The sequence below is a fragment of the Aquarana catesbeiana genome, linkage group LG04 (assembly GCF_042186555.1).
Source record: "Aquarana catesbeiana isolate 2022-GZ linkage group LG04, ASM4218655v1, whole genome shotgun sequence".
NCBI classification, from domain to species: Eukaryota; Metazoa; Chordata; class Amphibia; order Anura; family Ranidae; genus Aquarana; species Aquarana catesbeiana.
The window spans coordinates 162,581,681-162,605,296 of record NC_133327.1 but is presented as its reverse complement, the minus strand read 5'-3'; positions in this window follow the sequence as shown (position 1 = coordinate 162,605,296).

Sequence of the window (23,616 nt, the reverse complement as noted above, 5' to 3'; positions counted from 1 at the left end):
GTCCTCTTTGTCCTCATGCATGCTGGAAGTTTTTAAACTTCCTTTTTTGTCCTTCATGCAAATTTGCCTTCACTAAACTTCCCAGCATGCTATCCTGGGCCCATACCCACCTAGCCTAGTCACTTAACAATGTATTTTGTCAGCTCCATAGTACTGCTTTACCCTAAACACCCCCTAAAATGTGTTTAAATGTTATTTGTTTGCAAATATTCATATTATATTATATTCATGCAGAGTGCCAGAGGCTTTTTTGGGGGCCCAAAATTATTGGGAACCCTCCCCCCCAAGCACTAAGTCAACCGATGTCAATCCTCTATCTGCTGACTTTGCCAAACCCATAACACTATACCTACCTCTTTTGTGGTCATATTTATGGATGAATTAACCAAAGCATGTAGTGAAAGGGCCTGCCTGAATATTTTCAAATGGTACTGTTTCAAGTTTTGTTCTCCTATTATCTTGATAGGTAATTGCAGAATGTAAAAATTTGCTTCAATTAGGACAGTGTGTATTCATATTTTTGTATTATGATACTTCTTACCTGTCCAGTGGGCTGCCAATAGTGTAAGTAAGGAGGGGCTGGCCAAAGTAACACACATTATTCATGCATTCAGCTCTCAATGAAGTGGATAAGGTTACCTGTTTAAAACATCCCCCCCTAAAATTTTTACAATGGGCCATCAGAGGGGGTGAGGAATCTGATAAGTGGACCTTATACTTTTGTCTTTAAATACTCCTTAAAATAAATGTTAATACTGATGATGGCCAAGAATGTTGTGTCTAATTTGCTTGCAATGTTATGTGCAAAATTACTAATTATTTTTTTCTTGTTTGACTCCACAGTTTCCTTCAACACCACAGGAATGGCAGAATGTGGCTTTCCAATTTGCCCAGCGGTGGGACTTTCCCAACTACGGAAGGGCAATTGATGGGAAACACATCCACATAGTCCCACCCCCCCAACTCGGGGTCATACTATTACAGCTATAGGGTTTTAATAGTATTGTGATGTTGGCAGTGGTGTCGGTGAGTTTCTCTATGTGGACATGGGGAAGAATGGCTGGATGTCAGATGGTGGAGTCATCGCCCAGACCGAGTTTTACAGACAGCTCCAGAATGGTGGCTTGGGATTGCCACCTGCTGAAGAGAACGTGGAAGGACTCCAGTTCGTCTTTGTCGCTGATGAAGCGTTTGGGCTGGGTGATCACCTGATGTGGCCATTCCCGATGAGGACACTCAGCCTTGACCAGAGGGTTTTTAACTACCGGCTTGGTAGAGCCAGAAGAGTGGTGGAGAATGCTTTCGGGATAATGGCCAGCCGGTTCCGCCTATTCCTCACTGCAATAAACATGGAGGAATATAAAATCAATCACATCGTTCTTGCATGCTGCATATTACATAACTTTTTAAGAAAAAAAATGCATCAAACTATGTGGCCTCAGTTGGGACTGAGGCCAGCTTATTAGCGGATCCAATACATCTGACGGATCTTGAAGCTGGTCATCCTGGCTTGCCCCTCAAAGCGCCCGCGGCGTTCGCAAAATTTATCTAGAGTACTTTGTGGGTAGGGGGGCCATTGATATGCCAGACAATGTTTAAGAAACATTTTAAAACTACATTTTTTATGTAAAAGTAAAATAAGATTTCCTGGATTTTAATGCTTGTTTTTCTATTAGCTGTCTCCTAGGTTCTCCAATGGGCTTTTCTTTTTGGCCATTTTCTTTAATAGTGCAAACGTAGTTTATTTGATACATGAGGTGACAATCTCTTCTTCAGCGAACTATTATGTTGTGGGTCTGCTACACACATACCTTGTTTTTGTTGTTAATTTATGTAATGCATTAATGATAAAAAATTCATCATTTTCAGCACCATGAATGAATTTTTGGGAGTCAAGAAAATGGCGTGATTGTGGCAAATTATAAAGCACTGTGGGAGTTATTTACTAAAGGCAAATCCACTTTGAACTCTAAGTGCACTGCAGAAGTGCACTTGTAGTGCAAAGTGGATTTGCCTTTAGTAAATAACCCCCATTGCCACTGTAAACACCAACTTAGTACCAAAACTGCTATTGAGCATTGAAAGAAGCCACACATTGTGGATTTTAATTTTTTTTTACCCTGTACACATTCACATGTGCTTTAGAAAAGGGTTTTTGAACAAATCAACATATTTTAGGAATAACATTTTTGCATTTGACAGTACAAATAGTCTTTTTTGTGGTAAACAGGCATGTTTTAAAACCATAAAACAATACACAACTCAGGACCTTACAAAGTTCAGCTTTGATAAATTGAAGGCAATATCAGACATTAGTATGTCCAAACTGTGTTGATATTGCCTTCAACAGATGGGGTGATGTCACCCCTGTAAAAGCCAAATTTTGAGGATGAACACAAATTGAGAGTCAAAATGGGGATTTCACTCCTGATATCATGCCTAATGTCAACATGTGCTAGCTCCCATCATGGGGGATCAATGGACATGTTTCGGGGGTGCAACCCCTTCCTCTCAGCTACTTTAGTTGTGAGGAAGGGGTTACACCCCCAAAACGCGTACCTTGATATCCCGTGATGGCAGATAGCACATGTTGACACACTGTGTGCATCTTCAAAATTTGACTTTCAATAGACTTGAAAAGATTTTAAAATATTTAGAAAATCTCAACAAATTGAAGAATTTTGGTGTATTTTAGATTCTGCCTAAAACAATGATGTTTTAGGCAGAATCTAAAACAGGAGGAAAGCCCCTCGAAGTCGGAAGAAGACCCCCAAAGTCAGAAGAAGACCCCCGGAGCTGCATAATAAATTACTTTTAAAACCTGTGTAGTGCAGTGCACATGCGCGAGAGCTCCGTAATGGCCACTTGAGCCGGAGCTCCACTTCACCCTGGACCCACGGAGCACACAGCGCCCGATCCACACCTCCAGACCAGCCAAAAATAGGCATCCCTCCTCGGGCAAGCATCACAGCCCCCTCCAGCATGTCAGGTCCGGCGGCAAGACGTGACCTCAGACCGCAATTTGCTCAAACACAGTGGGACGGGAGTACCAAGATGGCCGCCGACAATGCTGTTATGCAGCCACATGCGGCCTTGGAAAACAAACTTCCAGAACAAAGGCAAGTGATCCTCCCTGCCACTCTCACTTACTCCCAAGTGACTCAGGGCACCTTTCAGGCCCATCCAGTACCATCACCGGCCTCCACGGAATCCCTAATAGGCCGCACAATAGAGGATCTCTCCTTCTCCCCGGAAGGTCCTGCTCTGCCTCTCCTGCAAGCATCACCATCCCCAGGCATGCTGGCCCAGGACCAGGCTACACTGCATCAGGACCTATTCTTCAAATTATCTGACCTCCTGGACAGGGGACTGGCCAATACAGCAAACAAAATTACACTGGACCTCAAGTGGGACTTCTCCAACTTGGGTTCACGTATGGAGGCCATTGAACATAAGCTGGACATTACGGTTGCTAAAACCAACCAGAATGCCTCACACATACAGGTTCTCCAAGACCAACTGGACATAGCCCTCTCCAGAATCGACGACCTCGAGAATAGGTCCAGGAGAAACAATTTTAGAATCAGAGGCTTACCCGAATCTGTCATGGAGGTCTCCTCAGCAGTCTAGAGTCTGATTAAGGACTTGTTGCCCAATATTTCAGCCCACCGCCTGGAGCTTGATAGAGCCCACGGGCCCTAGGGCCTCCTAGGAAGGACGGGTCCCCAAGGGATATTATAGTGAAGCCACACCACTATACAGAAAAGGAGGAGGTCATGCATCAGTCACGCTACAAGCAGAATCTACTCTGCCAAGGTCATCAAATACAAATCTTTGCAGACCTCTCCCCCATAACTATACAAAAGAGAAGATCTCTAAAACCCCTTCTCACAATCCTCGCCCAGCAAGATATCAAGTATAAATGGGCATTTCCGTTTGCTGTTAAATTCACTATACAAGGAAAATCACACTCCTTCTCCAACCTACTGGAGGGAGAGAAACTACTCCTGCAACTCAAACTGATTTCACAAGAAGCTCCCATGGATCTAGCTATGGCTACAGCGAGTTCTTCCAAGCGCCTGACCCCTACAAGTCCAATCTCCCCTCTCTGGGACACAGGAAGAAGCAAGAAATCCAAGGACAGCAGACCACCTTAAGACAAAAGATTACCGCAAGTTAAAGCTTGCCCTCTCCGGGCCTTCAACCCCACCAGGATGGCGATCTTTCCTGTTGTAAGGGCTAAAACGCCCCCAATTTTTGTTGCCACACGGGACGGTCACTTCAAATCTATTCCCCAGTTAATGTTCCAGCAGGGGTCTTCCCTCATGCAGACTTCCCTCACACTACTACTAGAGTTTTGTTCAAGATGATTCTCTGTTCAAAGTTTACTGCAATGACTCAGGTACTCCTCCATCTCACCTTTGTTGGTCCTAAAGGAGACCTCAAGATACATTTTCTCCTTGTCCAAATATAGACTAGCAGGGAGGAACCCGCTCAGTCTCTCTATGTAGTGAGACTTCCGGAAGGGATCCCCTTGCCGTCTTCCCTCGAAATCTACACTTTCCCACAAGCACAGATTGGGAGGCCACCCCGAGAGATTTCACTCGGGAAGTTCCCCAAGTTTTTCCTGTTACGGTAAAAAGGGAGAGAGGACCAACTTCTTTTTTTGCAACTTATGTTTTGAGGGGGGTCTTTTGGTTTTTTTTTTCTTTGCTAGGTTTATTTGTTATAAATGCATTTGGTTAAAGCTAACTAAGGATGGTTCCATACAACCCAAGTTGGTTTAGGCTGTGTTTCTTTATATGTTGATTTCCATGCTGACACAGGGGTCGGGGGTGACCCACATGTGCATCCACCTATCACTCGGAAACTAGTTTTGGTCTCAAAGTGATGGGTCGTCGACCCCCATATAGGGGTTTCAGACGCCCTCAGGCAGGAGTCTGGCTGACTTATTTAAAGTCAGACCCCACTAGTCTTCTTAAAAGACATTTTGTTTTTCTTATTTTTTTTCCCTCTCTTTACGCTTCCATAACTCTTTTTCTCCTTCAAGCCGGTCAACAATTCGGGCTGTGGATTAAATTCCAACGCAAGACAGGACCCATTTCTACACGCTCCCAGGCCTTCAAAAGCAGAAATTGGCAAAATGTAGGTGACGGTATACATGATAGCACTCTGCCCCTCTGTTCCTATGGCTAACCCCTCACCAACTGGGTCGTTCCTTAAAATCGCTTCTCACGATGTCCAAGAACTAAATTCCCCTAACAAAAGGAGAAAAGCTTTCGAAAATTATTTTTTCCTTAAAATAGATATTATTATGCTACAGGAGACTCACTTCCCAGCCCGGTACAACCCCAAATTTCTCCACGTACATTATCCGACCTTCTATTTAGCCAATGCAGCTAACAAGACCAAGGAAGTTGCGATATTATTCTCTAGACGCTGCAAATTCTCCCCCATCTCAGAATATAAAGATCCAGAAGGCCGATATATTTTGGTAAAGGGGACAGTGGAAGGCAGGTTGTATTCTCTTGTATCCTACTACACTCCAAATAAAGGCCAATCCCAATTCTTTCAAAACCTATTTAGGACCTTGAGTCCACTCCTAGAGGGTTCGATCATATATGGGGGGGACTCAAACCTGGCCTTTGACCAAGGGCTAGATAAATCGAAACCATCAGCAACCCAACTCACACGTCCCACCAAGACAAGCCTAAGTGTAGCAAGACTTTTTAATGCACAGGGCCTGGTTGACATATGAAGGGAATTGAATCCCATGAAAAGAGACTACACACTCTATTCCTATCCACATCAACTTTACGCTAGAATCAACCATATTATGGTTTCCCCTGTATTGATCCCGGCTGCACAAAAACCCTCCATAATTGATACTGCATGGTCGGACCACTCGTTGGTCTTACTCACCCTACAGAACACTATTACCAGAACTCCAATGTCTCACTGGCGTCTAAACGAATCGCTCCTCAGTAATCCCGTACATACCGCAGAAATTGAAAAGGCCCTAAAAGAGTATTTCACAATAAATGACCAGATTGACATATCCCCCGAAATGCTTTGGGCAGCCCACAAAGTTACCATTAGGGGTAGACTAATTCAGATGGCAACCAGAATGAAAAAGAAAGAATGCTGGATGTCCTCAGACTAGAAAAAACTTTCTCTGACCTTAAAGCTAAACACAAAAAAAAACACTCTAAAATCCTTCTTGACAGACTTGACGCAGCAAGATTGGAACTCAACTTGACCTTAACTGCCAAGGTGGAGAAACACATTCGCTGTAGCGGAGCTAAATTTTATACACAAAAGGACAGAGAAGGGAGACCAGGACAGACGGCCACAGCAAATCCCGACAAAATATTAGCTGCCTTCCACGACTTCTGTTCAGCACTATACGCCCCCTCCGCCACAAACAGAGGCTCCTTATTCACCGACTTTATATGAGACTTACCCATACCGACCCTATCTGCAGAACACAAACACATAATGGAAGACCCCATTTTAGCAGATGAAATTAAAGATGTCATTAAAAACCTCAAGAAGGGATTGGCCCCGGGACCGGATGGTCTATCTACTCCTTATTATAAAACCTTTGCAGATACCCTTGCCCCATACATGGCTAAGTTCTACAACTCCAAAACTTCAGGCTCCCCACTGGACCCCCATCTCAATACTGCCTATATAGCAGTAATCCCCAAACCAAACAAAAATCCAGAAGAAGTCGAAAACTATAGGCCCATATCCCTAATAAATAATGATCTAAAGATCTTAATACAAATCCTAGCTAATTGTCTGTCCTCCTTTATTAGTAGATACATCCACAGGGACCAGGTGGGGTTCATACCTGGGAGACAAGGGCCCGATCAAACTAGGAGAGCCATAGATATCATTTCTATTTTACAATCTAATTGGAACAACGGTCCTAAACAAGAAGGGATGCTCCTGCCATTAGACTTACAGAAGGCGTTCGATTCCGTCGATTGGCCCTACATATTCGCTATTATGGAAAGATGGGGGTTTGACCGTCACTTCATGGGGCTGCTTCACTCTCTATACTCCTCCCTGAAAGCCTCGATTCGCATACAGGGTCAACTCGCAGCCCTTTAACATTTCTAAAGGTACTAGACAGGGATGTCCTCTTTCCCCATTAATTTTCGTTATTGCCATCGAAACGCTAGCAATAGCAATACGCACAAATACCAACATTCAAGGGGTAACGTGTGGCTCACAAATACATAAGTGCGGCTTATTCACCGACGACATGCTTATATTTCTAACATCCCCTATTACATCTCTACCAAATCTCTGCAAAACGCTCAAGGACTTCTCAGCTATTTCAGGTCTCAAAGTAAATTACGACAAATCACATGCTCTAAACATATACCTGAAGCCAGAAATAGTTAAATCGTTACAAAGCGCCTTCCCCTTCAAGTGGAGTAACTCTTCTATAGATTACCTGGGGATTACCCTTACAGCCAAAATTGAAAACCTGTACTCCTCTAACTTTTTTCCCTCATACCGGAAGCTGGAATCTGATTTAAAAAATTGGGTGAAAGGTTAACTTTCCTGGCTAGGAAGGATTCACACCGTAAAGATGACATTACTGCCCAGACTGTTATATCTTTTCAGAGCCATCCCGATTTGTGTCCGTAAGGATCACTTGAAATCTTTCCAACAAAAAATTAACAAATTTATTTGGGGAGCTTCAGGTCACAGACTACCGCAAAATACATTATACAGACTGAGGGAGAAAGGGGGACTGGGTTTGCCGAGACTGCTCTGGTATTACCAGCAGCCAGACTCTCGCAGCTTTCTACAGTGCATTCTAAAACAGAAAAACCTGATTGGACTCAAATAGAGAGATAGGCGGCCCCCTCTTATAACCTTGACTACCTTTTAGGGATTGTGGCCAAAATCAGACCCCCGATCTTTTCGCCCATCCTTTCCCAATCTCTAGCCCTGTGGGATAAATTAAGAATGAATCACTTACTAATCTCAGAATGTCAACCCCTCTCACATATCTTTAATAACCCCAATTTCATTTAGGTTTAAAAATTAGATCCTTCAAGTGGTGGTTGGATAAGGGATTGTACCGGATCGGACATTTTTTTACATTGGCAAGCCCCATCTCCATGAAATTCTGCACGGAACAGTTGGAAATCCAAACCTCAGAACAATTCAGATTTTGGCAGATCCAGCACTTTCTCCAAAAGATTTGGAAATCTAAACCAGCCCCTCCCGCGTTCACCCCATACGAGACTTGGTGCGCTCAGGCCATGGAACAGAGGGGTGGAATCTCCATAGTCTACCGGTCACTGGCCCAAATGCCCAATAAAGCCCCTTACATGACTTCTTGGAGGAGGATCTCCAAATAAGATGGAGTCTGGAGACTTGGCAGACATCTTTTTCCAGAGCCTTTAAGGGGACTCTGAACATCTCTTTGATCGAGTCCAATTTGAAAGTAATGACCAGATGGTATCTTACACCAGCAAGGTTGGCAACCATGTACCCTACAGCCAATCCTCAATGCTTTAGAGGTTGCCAACTAACGGGCACTATGGCCCATATTTGGTGGGAATGCCCAAGACTAAGGTCCTTCTGGAACAGGATGTTTGCCTTAATCCAGAAGGTCATCACGCATCAGATCCCCAAAAACCCCAGCTATTGCTCTTCTTAATGCCAATTTGCCTAGGATACCTAAACCGACACGCAAACTGATAAATTTTATGTTGCTGGGGGCGAAGCTATTGATAGCTAAAGCGTGGAAACAACCCAGAGTGTCTCTGTTGTCCACAAAACAAAACATTTCATGGATTATGTCCCAGGAAAAACTCACAGGCATACTGCTAGACAAAACCCAAGAATTTGAGGCCACCTGGGAAGCCTGGGCCAAACATATGGGTATATCCCTTATACCCAGGATACCAGCATAAGAGACTTATCCTAATAGGCCCGGTTTGTTGATTGGCTTATCATTCTTTCTTCTCCTGTACCCTTTCTATTTCCCCCTATTTTTTTTCGTCTCTTCTATTCTACTTCATTCACTTTCCTCCACATACACTGTGCAATCTTTCTTCCTACTAAGGATACACTTTACCCATTTGCCTCCGAGAGTATAGGATAAGGGATACATGGTTCCAGGGTATTGGGACTGATGCCCCTAGACTTCTCATCTGATAACCAGAGCCGCGGGAGCCTAGTGGGTGGGGCTAGGCGGGGGGTTGTAGGGGTTCTCCCTGGGCACAGCATGATCCCTAGTTGGGGTGTCCGGGGGGTCCACTGGTCCTTCTTTGCTGGGCCTACCACCCATGATAACATGTGCTTATGGTTTCTCTCAAGGGTAGGCTCTCATAGTGTATTGACTCCATGTCTACTGCCTTTAGTTTATTGTATTCCAAATATTTTTGCTAATGTCTTACAGCATACAGTGTATGTTCTACTATTTGGTTGATATAATTTTATCACTTCTTGTTGTCTCATGAAACTATAATAAAAACCTTTTAAAAGTAAAACCTGTGTAGTGTGTTTTTTTTTTTTGACACTTTTTTTCCCTAGGTGAATGGGTAGGGGTACCATGTACCCCATACTCATTCACATAGGGTGGGGGGCCGGGATCTGGGGGCCCCCTTATTAAAGGGGGATCCTGGATTCTGATAAGCCTTCCACCCGCAGACCCCGACAACCAACGGCCAGGGTTGTCAGGAAGAGGCCCTTGTCCTCATCAACGCGGGGACAAGGTGCTTTGGGGTGGGGGGGGGCCTGCAGGGTGCCCCCCTCCCCCAAAGTATCCACCCCCCATGTTGAGGGCATGTGGCCTGGTATGGCCTAGGAGGGGGGGCGCTCGCTCATCCCCACCCCCATTCCTGACCGGCCGGGCTGCATGCTCGGATAAGGGTCTGGTATTGATTTGGGGGACCCCCACACCGATTTTTCGGCGTAGGGGATTCCCCTTACAAACTGTACCAAACCTAAGGGCCTGGTAAGCCCCTGGGGGAGAACCCACACCGTTTTTTTCATTTAAAATTTGGCGTGGCGTTCCCCCTCTTGATTCATACCAGACAGCTGTCAGCGATCAGCGAGCCAGTGCGACATGCACAGTACCCTGTCGCCGAGAACCAGTGCGATGGGATTGTGCTGGAAACACAATCTCACGGTCAGGTACTGTATTTCACCAACTTCATAAACGTCTCCCTCCACATCATCTGGTTGTGTTGGTGGTATTTCCCCTTCTTTAGGAGGTTTTGGGTCCCTGGTGTCCTTAGATGTCCCAAGTCTTTTCTCCCTTGAAAAAAAAGGTATACTTAGCACACAGATATATGTGGGCAGAAATAGAAATCTGAAACATTGCTTGGAAGTGTCGTACAATTGTCTTTTTGGGTAGAGTTCCAGGCTGAAGCCAGTATTCCAACTTTCTAAAGTTGGAATACTTACCTTTTTTGTACAATTTTCACACATGGAGACACCCCTAGTATCCACTGGAGCACCTGTGTGGGACACCTTAAAAAGTTTGTTCTGGTGTCCTACACCAGTGCTCCTGCATCCAGATGTGTAAACAGCTGCTGAGTGTCCTCTCCTTACACTGAATCAAGTTTGCAGTTCATTCTAGTTACAAACCAATCTAGACAACAATGTACTAAACTTCTTTTAATACAAATAGGCATGAACAAATGTAGTTAACCTGGATCTGCCCCAAACATCGTATTAGTGGGTGAACGAACGATGTTTACTATGAACAATTACTATGCCCACGAACCTGAAAGTTGCCATTTTAAACTGTACAACAGCAGCTCTCCCACTGCGCTGCAAGACAAGGGGTGGGGAATAGACTAGAAAGAATTCAGGGGTGGGCGGAGTTTCACGCATGCGCAGTGTATATAAAGCGTAAGACGCGTGCATTGTACGTACAATCTGTGAGTGGAGGAAGGAGTATCAGAAGCACCAATCGTTAGAATGAAGGTACAATTTGAACTTGGGCCATCAGTGGTCTATACTGCTTCTAGATTGAGGCCTATAGTGGGACAAGATTAGGAGAGTTTAGCCTGACATTAGGGTTTGTCTTGTGTTGTGTCTTGCAGAGAAAATGGATGGCTTCAATGACCACAACTTCCTCCCCATATTCATAGACAAGTACAGGGAGCTGCCCTGTCTGTGGCAGGTGAAACATCCGCATTATAATCATAAACAAAAGAGGCAGGCAGCTCTGGAGAAACTGCTGGAGTTGGTGAAGCCGGTGGTCCCCACGGCAACCATCCCCTATTTAAAAGCCAAAATTGGTGGCCTGAGGAGCACTTATAATAGGGAGCGCAATAAGGTCCAGGATTCCATGAGATCAGGAGCTGCAGCAGATGACATTTATGTCCCCAGGCTGTGGTACTATGAGAGACTGTGGTTTCTTTCAGACCAGACTGAAGTCAGGCAATCACTCTCCACTCTTCCTTCCACGCTTCCTTGTACCCCAGCTGAGGTTTCCGACGTCCAACCTGGGCCTTCCAGCCAGGAAGAAGTGGAGGAGCCCAGCTTGAGTCAGGTATAGCATTGTTCAACATATTTCTGGTCGTAAAATTAATGATGTTAACTAGATGTTATTATTGATCACTAATTGCTGATTTAATAAAGCGTTTTACATATCAATAGACAGTAGCGGCCAATAATGTTTGGGACAAGAATGAAAAATGCTGGGGTCAGAATGATAGTCTGTTCTATTTATTAACATTCAATTTGCAACAGTCATGAGCTGAAAATTGTGTGTGATTGATGAACAAAATACTAAAACTATGTCCCTTTTTCATACACAGGAAAGCCTCAGTCAGGAGGAGGGCGTGGAATGTGGCAGCCAGGAAGAGGCTGTGGAATGTGGCAGCCAGGAGATGGCAGGGGAAAGTGGCAGCCAGGAGGTGGCTGTGCCAAGTAGCCTGACAGAATCCCAGGTCTCTCCCCTCCGCCTTCCAACCAAAAGGCCCAGGAAGGATAGTAATGTGCAGGAGGCAGCGCTTGGGCTGATTCAGGAGGCTAAGGTGGCCCTCAGAGCCACCCCCACTCCTCAAGAGGCCTTTGGCTGCATGACTACCAGCAAAATGCAGGAAATGGAGGAGGGCCAACGCCTCATCTGTGAGGAAATTATGTATATGACCCTATAGGGGGTTGAGGGGCCAACTCACAACCAAAACACACCTGTGTGAGTTGGACCACCCTCCTCCTCCACCTCCTGCTACAACTCCAAAAACACAGCCTGGAAGCAAGCGTGTAAGGAAGAGTGGAAGTAAGACAAGAAAGTGATGGCCTGGGTTCAGTCTGGTCTGACAAAAGACACAGGCTGTGGTATGACCACAGCCTGGGGACATATATGTCATCTGCTGCTGTTCCTGATCTCTTGTAGTCCTGAACCGGATTGTGCTCACTTTTATATGGACTCCTCATGCTACCAATTTTGGCTGTAAAATAGTTCATGTGTGCCCTGGGGTACAAAGGCTTCGCCACTTTCACCAGTTTCTCCAGCGTTGCCTTCCTCTTTATTTTATTATGACCCATAATAAATGGCTATTTTGTATTCAAAATACTTGCCTATGTGTTTTACTTAAAAAGGGACAGTTTGTTTGGGAGTAGGCAGGTACATTTCCAAAAGACAATGTCAAACTAACAAGGGACACGAACACCAAACAACCTCCTTGAGGTTAAAAAATTACAAGATAATAATGGTGTTGTGATAACTTGACACACAAAACTAAAAACAATATTATGCAGAGCACTAGGAAAAAAAACTATAAACTATTATGATGAAAACCAAAATATAAAATATTCAGGAGATCATGAGAAATAATAAAGAAATCATTTTTTCAGAACTCTGTGTGAATATCAGCAGCAAAACAATTTCATTATTCTAGCAGTCTAAAGAAGAAGAGAATGTGCTGCATTAAAAGATTTTAAACAATTTCCCAGCGTGACGAATGTGCTATCTCCATTCCGAACGCTAGCAGACCGAGCGTTTTCATCTCGTACTTGATTCTGAGCATGCGTGAAACTTTGTGCGTCGGAATCGTGTACACATGATCGGAATTTACGAGAAAGGATTTTGTTGTCGGGAAATTTGAGATCCACATCTCAAATTTTGTGTGTCGGAAATTCCGATGGAAAATGTCCGATGGAGCCTACACACTGTCAGAATTTCTGTCAAAAAGCTCCCGTCGAACATTTTCCGTCGCAAAATCCAACCATGTGTATGGAGCATTATGGTGGTACCTCTATTACATTGGCAAATGTCTACTTCCCCAACAGATCTCACGTGACCTTTTTCCAGCAGAGGGCAAAGGAATTGCAAGGGTTTACATCAGGATGCCTGATCATCGGAGGAGATTTTAATGTACCCCTAAACCCACTGACAGACACATCCAATGGAAAGACTTGTATCACATATAAAATCCTGAAAAAATATAAAACCCTACTACAGTCCCTACAACCGGTTGACACATGATGCTTTCTCAATCCCAACATCCCGAAATCTTCCCCACATAATAGATATGCAAGTCTGGACTACTTGTTCATTTCGCATAAGAACTTACAGTGGTCACAGAGGCACATATAGGAATTCAATTAATCTCAGATCAGATTAATCTCAGATCATTCTCCTATCTCTTTGACCCTAGACCTAACGATATTCACTCCTAAACATCCAACCTGGAGACTTAATTCTTCCCTGCTGACTGACCCATCCCTGCTTCCCAGACACACTACTTTGCTTTCAGAATTTTTCAGTCACAAAACTCACCTGATGCTGATCCTCTAATGTTTGGGAGGCGCATAAGTGGACAATTAAAAGGGAATTGATCAGACTCGGCTCACAGCATAAAAGGGAAAGGGAAGACAATGTCAAACGCCTGACTGAGCAAAATCAAAAATTGGAGGCCCTTCACAAACAATCCCTCACTGTCCACTCAGCACAAGAGCTACTGAATGCTAGAAAGGGCCTGCAACAGTTACTTTACTACAGAACAAAAAGGTTCCTGTTTTTTAAAAGGAAACTATACTATGAATAAGGAAACAAGACGGGAAGGTTGTTAGCCAGGGCCCTAAGAGATCATGCTTTCAACAACACTATTTCTGGCATCAAACGGAGCAATAGAACCGTAGATGTGACTACCGAGGCAATTGCAAAGCACTTCCATAACTTCTACACAATGTTATACAATCTCCCACTGCAACATAGACAAGAGGGTATGCTAGGTGATAGATCACAAATTATCCAAGAATACTTGGACAAAAGAGGGCTACCGACTTTAACGGACATAGACGTGTCACTTTTAGAGAGCCCAATTAAAGCATCAGAAATCAGACATGCAATCAAAAATCTGAAATTGGGGAAGAGCCCAGGCCCAGATGGTTATTCATCCATCTACTACAAAACTTTCATAAACATTATAACAGATTCGCTCACGGCTGCCTTGAATTCTCTGTCCGAGCCTAGGAAAGTTACAACAGATTTTCTCTCAGCATACATACATCATAGTCATACCAAAGCCAGGCAAGGACCCCACAGAATGCGCTAGCTATCATCCTATAACCTTGCTAAACTTAGATGTTAAAATATTTGCGAAAATGCTGGCATTAAGACTGAGCCCTCTTCTGCAGGATCTTATTAGTCCCGAACAGGTACGATTCAAGCCCAGCCAAGAGGCCAAAGACAACGTTATTAAAGCCCTTCTCCTAATTCACAAGGCATGTTCACAGAATATCAAGGGTCTTCTCCTGTCCACGGACGCGGAGAAGGCCTTTGACCATGTTGCCTGGGATTTCATGCTGGCTGTTTGTCGTTGAGTCAGTTTAGGATACCACAGGATGGCTTGGATTTCAGCCTTACATCAAAACCCCTCTTGAGCCTAAGAGTTAATGGCACCTTGACCAAAAAAGTACACATAACCTTAACTTTACCCCTGGCCTAGGTTGGTTTTTGTACCAGTGGCTCATGTGGACCTCGCCGTGCAGTGTGTGCTGTGATGCGGCTCCATGCACTGAAAGATGAGCAGGATTGATATTCATGGATCGTTCTCCAGAGTCCATGTGAACAAGGTGCCAGGAACCCTGGAAGTGCTTGATCCAGAAGATGATGATTCTTTAAAGAGGGCTGGATCCCGAAAAACTGATATTGGTGACGGTCAGAATTTGTAAGAGATGATAATCAGATGAGACACTAGAAGTCCTTGGACCTACAGAGAATGTGAACTGCTAACTGGCAGGCCTGACAGTTCTGCTGATAGACACGGATCAGCTAGAAGGAAATGTTGTGCATCTACAAAGTAAATCGAAAAAACAAGGAAAATGGGGCGCCTCTGAGTATGTATCAATAAACATTTAATATAAAAAATAATATCCAGTCACATGGAAGATAGCATATCTGCATTCAGGCATGTCTCTGGATGAGAGGAGAGGGACTGCAAGCTTCAGCATGTCCACAAATGGCTGGCGAATCCACATAGGATGATGTGAGGTGGTGGGGCACAGTGGTTCTTCTCCTTGGCACACAGAGCTGAGATGTGATGGTATGTAGAAGCATCCAGGCATGTGTGGGTTCCAGTGGAGGGGGAAGGAGGATGGCGGGTCCTGTCACAAACAGTGCCATGATGTTGTCAGTCTCCTCTGGTAGCACGGCCGTGGAGAGGGAACCAGAAAGAGGCTTGGCATGCACAGCAAAGCGTGGCATGGAGCCGTGACGTCACCAATGTGCGACGCGTTTCCGAGTATACAGGCTATGGATGGTCGGCATAGCAGCACTCCTTTGTCAAGCATGGGGTGTGTGGGTCTAGGCAAAGCCTTATGGTCTTAACAGGGGGAGGGGCCAGATAAATACCCACTAGGTTTAACACATTGTAGGCACAAAGGGGCTGGAGGATAATCAGCATATCAGGAAACAATGAGATAAACATGGCAAAGAAATACTTGATGGAAAAAAATGCATGAGAAATAAATAAGCATTTAAATAAGTAAAATGCAGATTAATAAAATAAATTAAAATAGGGAGATAATTAACATTTATAATAAATATCATTATCCAATGAATACATGGACCACCAGTCAAAAAATAATAAAATATAAAAATAATAAAAAATATATATATAAAATAAATAAAGAAATAATAATAAAGGGAGTATTATACTGGTCCCATCGGTGGCAGCCCTGACAGACCAGTCTCTATATATATATAATCATCATATATAGTTTCCGACCCCCCTGGACTATCAAGGTATACTCTATAGAGGTACTGTTGCACTGCGCCTGTTTTACTTGTACAAAGCAAATCGCACTGTGTAGTAAAGCTTATTACACCCAGCAACAACATTTAAGATTAAAACATATCCGACCTCAAGAATTTAAAGACGATTGACAGCGATCCTATGCAAAAGGAACCTGTGCCAACAAATACTGCTGAAAAAAAGTCCACAGAGGTCCACTCAGCATCCATTCAAAGTTGTAACTTAAAAGATCAGCCTTGGGAGTCTTCTCTTTTAAATAGTTTATTGAGAATGAAACATTACATATTAATCATACAATTTTTAACATTGTATAAGAATATCAAATACATTTTTAGGAGTAACTTCTCGTTAAAAAAAAAAACAGATCATACAAGAGTGAAGTAATTTAGAGATAGTATAGAAAACAATGTGGGGATCTTAACAATAAGCATAAATAAAGGATTTAATCATTATAATGAATAATTCTAAAATAAATTGTATAAGGGAGATATTAATAATAAATCATATATTAGAGAGTTAAGAATATAGATTGAAGTATTATCAAAAAATCAGATATCACTAGGGTATCTTAAAAAGGTACCCAGACATCCAGGGCCAGGGTCCGGCTATGTGGCCTGGTCAATCCCGGATAACCGGATACCAAGCAAAACACCTCCATCGTAGATCGGGGAAAGTTGTTTAAAAACCGATCAATACGTTACTTTCAAGGAGTAATTCAGTATGAGGGTAGAATAAGGTATTCCCACTATCGTTTATTGTGGAAATAAAGTAAGTTAGGTGGGAAAATGGGGTGGGAACTGAATGAAGGTTGTGGGAGTGTGGGATCTTCAAAAGGGATAGGTTGTCTTAATATATGTAAAGTCATAAAATCTTGTCCATAATGCCCTGTACACACAGTCGGACATTGATCGGACATTCCAACAACAAAATCCATGGATTTTTTCCGACGGATGTTGGCTCAGACTTGTCTTGCATATACACGGTCACACAAAGTTGTCGGAAAATCCGATCATTCTGAAAGCGGTGACGCAAAACACGTACATCGCTACTATAAATGGGGCAGTAGCCAATAGCTTTCATTCCTTAATTTATTCTGAGCATGCGTGGCATTTTGTGCGTCGGATTTGTGTACACACAATCGGAATTTCCGACAATGGATTTTGTTGTCGGAAAATTTTATAGCAAGCTCTCAAACTTGGTGTGTCGGAAATTCCTATGGAAAATGTGTGATGGAGCCTACACACGGTCGGAATTTCTGACAACAAGGTCCTATCACACATTTTCCATCGGAAAATCCAACCGTGTGTACTGGGCATAAGGGTGGCGAAATAGCTAGGGTAAAAGAAGGGAGAAGTCTAACTTTGGTGGTAGAAAATGGGTTATCCATGGAAGCCATAGTGTATTAAATTTATCAAGTTGATCGAGTAGGATTGCTTCCATTTTAGCATGGATCATAGCTTGTGTTATACGTTGTTTCACCAATACTTCACAGAGTTTGTCTGACTTCCAGGCTTTTGCTATTGTTTGTTTTGCAGCTGTTGTAGCATATAATAAAAGTTTAAATTGGAGTTGTGTGATATTTTGTGGTTTATTATTTAGGAGAGCTACCGAAGGTTCAAGTTGTATATTAGTTTCAAACATTGTAGAAAGAAAGTAAAATATTTTTGACCAAAAGGCCTGCGCTATGGGACAAGTCCACCAAATATGTAGATGTGTACCTGAGTCACTACAGCCACGAAAACATTGAGGGGGATATTGAGGAAGGAATTTAGATAATCGTGCAGGTACAAGGTACCACCTGGTAAGAACTTTAAAAATTTGTTTCAAGAGCTATAATGTTAGATGTTAGATGTTAGATGTAGCGGATTTAGTATCTTTCCAGATCTGTACCCAATCTAACCACACCGAGCATTCTGATTGCATAGACGCTCTACCCTAACATGACAAAGTGGTAGGTTTTAATACTGACATTATGTGACTGAAGCATCTCTGTATGCTCACAGCATTATGACTGCTATGAGCTGACGCTCCTATGCCCGCATTCCCTAAGAACAAGGTATGACTTCTGTTAAACATGATGAATGTGCTCACTGCTCAATATTGTTTGCTCCTATGAGGCAATAATAGTTAGTACCGTTATCTGTTCTATGATGAATGCCTCTTTTTTGCTTTCATTTACGATCCTATAGTATATTTTGATTAGTAAGTTTTATTGTTCTAATGTTATTCCTCTCACAGATCCTGTTATTTGATACTGAATCTCAGGTTAACCTCCCTTAGGCTTTCACAACTCATTATTAGATGTAAAAGCCCTTACTTCAAGGCCCTCAGAGCGGGCCTAACTAACCACCAATTCTACCCAGTGTTACACTAACTGATCTTACTTGTCTCATCACGAAACCTCACACACAAAGGCGCAGCGATTATTCTTCATTCAATGCATTTAACTATGAAAAGACTACCCACCACACAGTGGCTCGACACACATTATACATCATGTCTTCCCTGACATAAAACTTGTTCTTTCCCCTGTCAGCGGGTCCTGATACTCACTGACTGGTTACATCCTCTGCTAGTTTCAACCTCTCTCCTCACCTCTACACATACGAGCCTACTGTGATTATTCATATAACTCGGTAAACCACTGACCCACTCCAGCGCCACGTGTAGTCAGGTGTACACTCATTTCGGATTTGCGAGCAGGCTCGCGATTCCCTGGATATAGTGCAGACAGCCATAGCTTTGACCATCCGAACGTTATCGACACTAACCAGACTCACTCTTGTGCTCTGACCCCATTCAGGGCTTTCTCCTACACTGCATTTCCCCTCCTAACTACTGCTTCCCAAACCACCCTTCCTACACAAGGATTCGGACCCGGTGATAATATCCCAAAGTAAAACTTACCCTCACAACTGAGAAACAGACCCTCACACATGAATGATACATAGATCAACTTCTGTACCCTATCTGATTCCCACACGCAAATTCTCAACATGCTGATGTCCAAAACAACTGCTTTACAGGCCAAATACAACAACAACTCGGCCAAAATAATATCCCTCAATGCCAGGGGCCTTAAAACACCCAAAAAATGCTCACAAATCCTACTCTCCATGCAACAACTCAAGGCGGATATAATATTTATTCAAGAAACGCACTTTAAAGCAGGTGCTATTCCTAAACTATCAAATCCTTATTTTCCAATGGCAATACATGCAATGTCCACTGGATCAAAAACCAAAGGGGTATCCAGCCTTTTTGCAAAAAATTGCCCATTCCATATCACAGAGTCACTCCCAGATGAAAACAGCAGATTCCTTTTCATCAAGGGATCCTTGTTCAGTAAACGTCTCACCCTAGCCAATCTTTATGCTCTCAATGTTAAACAAGTTCCTTTCTTCAGAAATACTTTACAAAAATTAGTGGAATTCCTGGAAGGCTCACTAATACTGGGTGGAGACTTTAATGTACCCTTAAATCACCTGATCGACACATCGTCTGGCACATCGAAATTGCCTTTCAGAGCACTTTGTGCTATTAAAAAACTTATGCAGGAATTCTCATGTTCATCTCTGACCACAATCCTATTACAATGTCCATAGAATTTCCATCCAAACAGACACAATTTTCGATATGGCGACTAGATCCATCCCTGCTCACGGACACACTCTCTGCCCACAAAATTCAAGACAGGCTCAAACAATATTTTAAAGAAAACGACTCTCTTAACATTTCCCCATTAATAAATTGGGAAGCTCACAAATGTTTTATCAGGGGAGAATTCATGGCCATATCAGCAAAAAACGAAAGGAGAAACAAGCTCATATTACACACCTTACCATATGCATCCATTACTTAGAAAGGACTCACAAAAGGACCCACGCAATTTCCAACCTACAAGAACTGACTCAAGCTGGGACAGAGTTATTATTATTATACAGGATTTATATAGTGCCAACAGTTTGCCCAGTGCTTTACAACATGGGGCAGACAGTACACTTACAATACAAATCAATACAGGAGGGAGCAGAGGGCCCTGCTCATTAGAGCTTACAATCTAGAAGGGAGGGTCAAGTGGAAACAAAAAGGTAATAACTGTGGGGGGATGTGCTGATGAAAAAAATGAAAATACAGTTGTTAGGTGTGGGTAAGGTAGGCTTCTCTGAAGAGAAGGGTTTTCAGGGATCGTCTAAAAGCTAATAAAGTAAGAGATAAGCGGGCAGATTGGGGTAGGGCATTCCATAGGATTGGAGAGGCTTTGGAAAAGTCCTGGAGGTGAGCATGGGAGGTGGTGACGAGGGAGCTAGAGAGCAGGAGGTCTTGAGAGGAATGAAGAGAACGAGTAGGTTGGTATTTAGAGACTAAGCTAGTGATGTAGCTGGGGGTGAAATTGTGGATGACTTTGTACGTAGTTGTTAGAATTTTGAATGTAATTCTTTGGCCGAGCGGAAGCCAGTGGAGGGATTGACAGAGAGGAGTGGCAGACACAGAGTGATTGGTAAGGTGGATGAGTCTGGCAGCAGCATTCATGATGTATTGAAGAGGTTATAGACTATGTAGAGGTAAGCCAATGAGAAGGGAGTTGCAGTAGTCGAGGCGAGAGATGACCAGCGAGTGAATTAAGAGCTTTGTTGTGTCATTGGTTAGAAAGGGGCGTATTTTGGAGATGTTGCGGAGGTTGAGGCGGCAGGATTTGGACAGTGATTGGATGTGTTTCTTGAAGGAGAGTTCAGAGTCTAGGACTACACCTAGAACCTTGGCATGTGGGGATGGGCTTATAGTTGTGCCATCGATTTTGACAGAGAGATCAGGGGAATGGGCATATAGGGGAGGAAAAATTATACGTTCAGTTTTGGATAGATGAGCTAAACATCTATCCAAAATAGATGAGCTAAACAAAAATACGAAACAAAATAATATCATATAGTGAAAACTATTCTATGAATATGGGAATAAAGCAGGTAGGCTCCTAGCACGAGCTCTGTGAACCAAAAAAGCTACCACAACAATACACTGTATTCATGACTCAACTGGGAAAAAACATACATCGAATGACCAAACAGCGGACCAATTTGTCCAATATTACACACAACTCTACAATCTCAAGACAAATACACCTCTAGCTGACATTGAACGGAGAAGACGTACAATTAGATAATTTCTCGTTCAACATTGTCCTACTCCTCTTACAGAGGCAGAAGCCACAGACCTAGAGCAACCACTATCAGTAACGGAACTGGACACAGTGATCAAACAACTAAAACCAGGTAAAAACCTAGGACCCGATGGCCTGAAGGTAGGGTTCTACAAAGCATTCAGGGACATGCTAAAACCACATTTTATCAAGGCATTTAATACCCTGTCCGCAGACACCCCACCACCTCGGGACAGCGCATATCACTGTAATTCCAAAAGCTAACAAAGATTCTACCTCAGTCACCAATTACAGACCAATTTCATTATTAAATGTGGACCTCAAAATATATGCAAAAATTCTAGCTTCCCCTCCTATCCAACTTGATTTCGCTGGATCAAGTGGGCTTTACCCCTGGGAGAGAGGCAAGAGACATCACCCTCAAAGCACTCAATATTCATAAATGGCTAACGTCAACACAACAACATTTTTTTTCCTCTCCCTGGATGGGGAGAAGGCATTTGACAGGGTAGCCTGGGACTATATGACAGAAGTACTTCAAAAAATTGGCATAAGAGATCGAATGCTACAATTCATTATGGCTTTATACTCTAATCCGACGGCTAGCGTCCGAGTCAGTGGCCACCTGTCGAATGTCTTCTCCATCTCCAACAGTGGATGCCAAGGTTGTCCTCTATCCCTGCTAATATTTGTCCTCACCCTTGAACCTCTACTCTTACGCATCAAGGATAACCCGGACATTCAAAGTATCATGATTACTCAGACCGAATACAAACTGGCAGCATTTGCGGACGACATTTTACTGCTTTTACAAGAGCCACACACCATGATACCCAACCTTCTTAAAGACCTATCCTTATTTGACACTTTAGCGAACTTATGAATAAACTACACTAAGTCAGAAGCACTAAATGTATCCTTGACAAAAGAGACACAAGTACAGTCTCAATCAAACAATTACTTATCTTGGAATTCAAATCCCGACCCACTTGTCTGATTTATACAACCTGAACTATCTCCCGATTCTTCAAAACATACAAAAAGACCTCAAATCATGGTTGGCAGGATTATTCTTGTGGTTTGGTCGAACAGCGATTGTAAAAATGAACGTCTTACCAAAAATCTTATACGCCCTGCAGACGGTCCCTATCACAATCCCACAAACCTTCTTTGATTCGTTACGCAAATCCTGCACAGAATTTATTTGGCGCAAACGACCCAGACTAAGCTTTGACAGATTAACCCTTCCTAAATCAAAGGGCGGTTTGGGACTATCAGACGTCCGCAAATATTATTGGGCCTTTTTAACTAATGAGAGTTGTTGATTGGAATATACATGCGAGTTCCAAAGCTTGGATCCAAATCTTTCTCACCCATACCACTTAAACAACTACCTTGGATGGCTAACTCCTACACCCCAAAACAGTGCAAACAACATCCACTAATTGATAACACATTACAAACCTTTAAAAAAATGTGCCACCTCTTCAATATCTCCTCCACACCGGGCCCACTGACTCCAGTATGTCACAATCCTGAATTTGCCCCGGGCATGGACCACACCTTTCTTAACAGCATAAAAGCTCAATCAGACGTAAGAGCGGGACACTTCTTTTCAGATGGTAAGCTCTCCCCCACATCCAAATTTGTAAATCAGACAGATGACAGACAGGCCGCTAGCTGGACGTATACACAACTTTGTCACTTTTTAAATGATCCCAAAACACGCACAACTTATTTGAGAATACACTCACCTTTTGAAAAGCTCTGCACCAGCACGGAATCACAGCGACACCTGATCTCTGTCATCTATGCCCTCTTATTTGAAGTACACACTACTAAATCAAACATAGCCACAATGAAATGGGAATCAAAACACTCTATAGACCTCTCTGAAGAGGACTGGGCAAAAATATACTCCTATATACACAAGGGTTTGGTGAATGTTTCAGTACAGGAAAATGGATTTAAATTCTTTTCAAGATGGTACATTACCCCACTCAAACTACACAAACTGAACCCCTTGATCCCACCCACATGCTGGAGATGCCAGTCCCGAGATGGCTCACTTCTACACATTTGGTGGGAATGCCCCATTATTCAAAAATATTGGACAGACATACACCACCTCATAACACAAATTACTACACTCACAATAGATTTCTCGCCAGCTCAACTACTTCTTCACCACTCCACCCTCCCTAA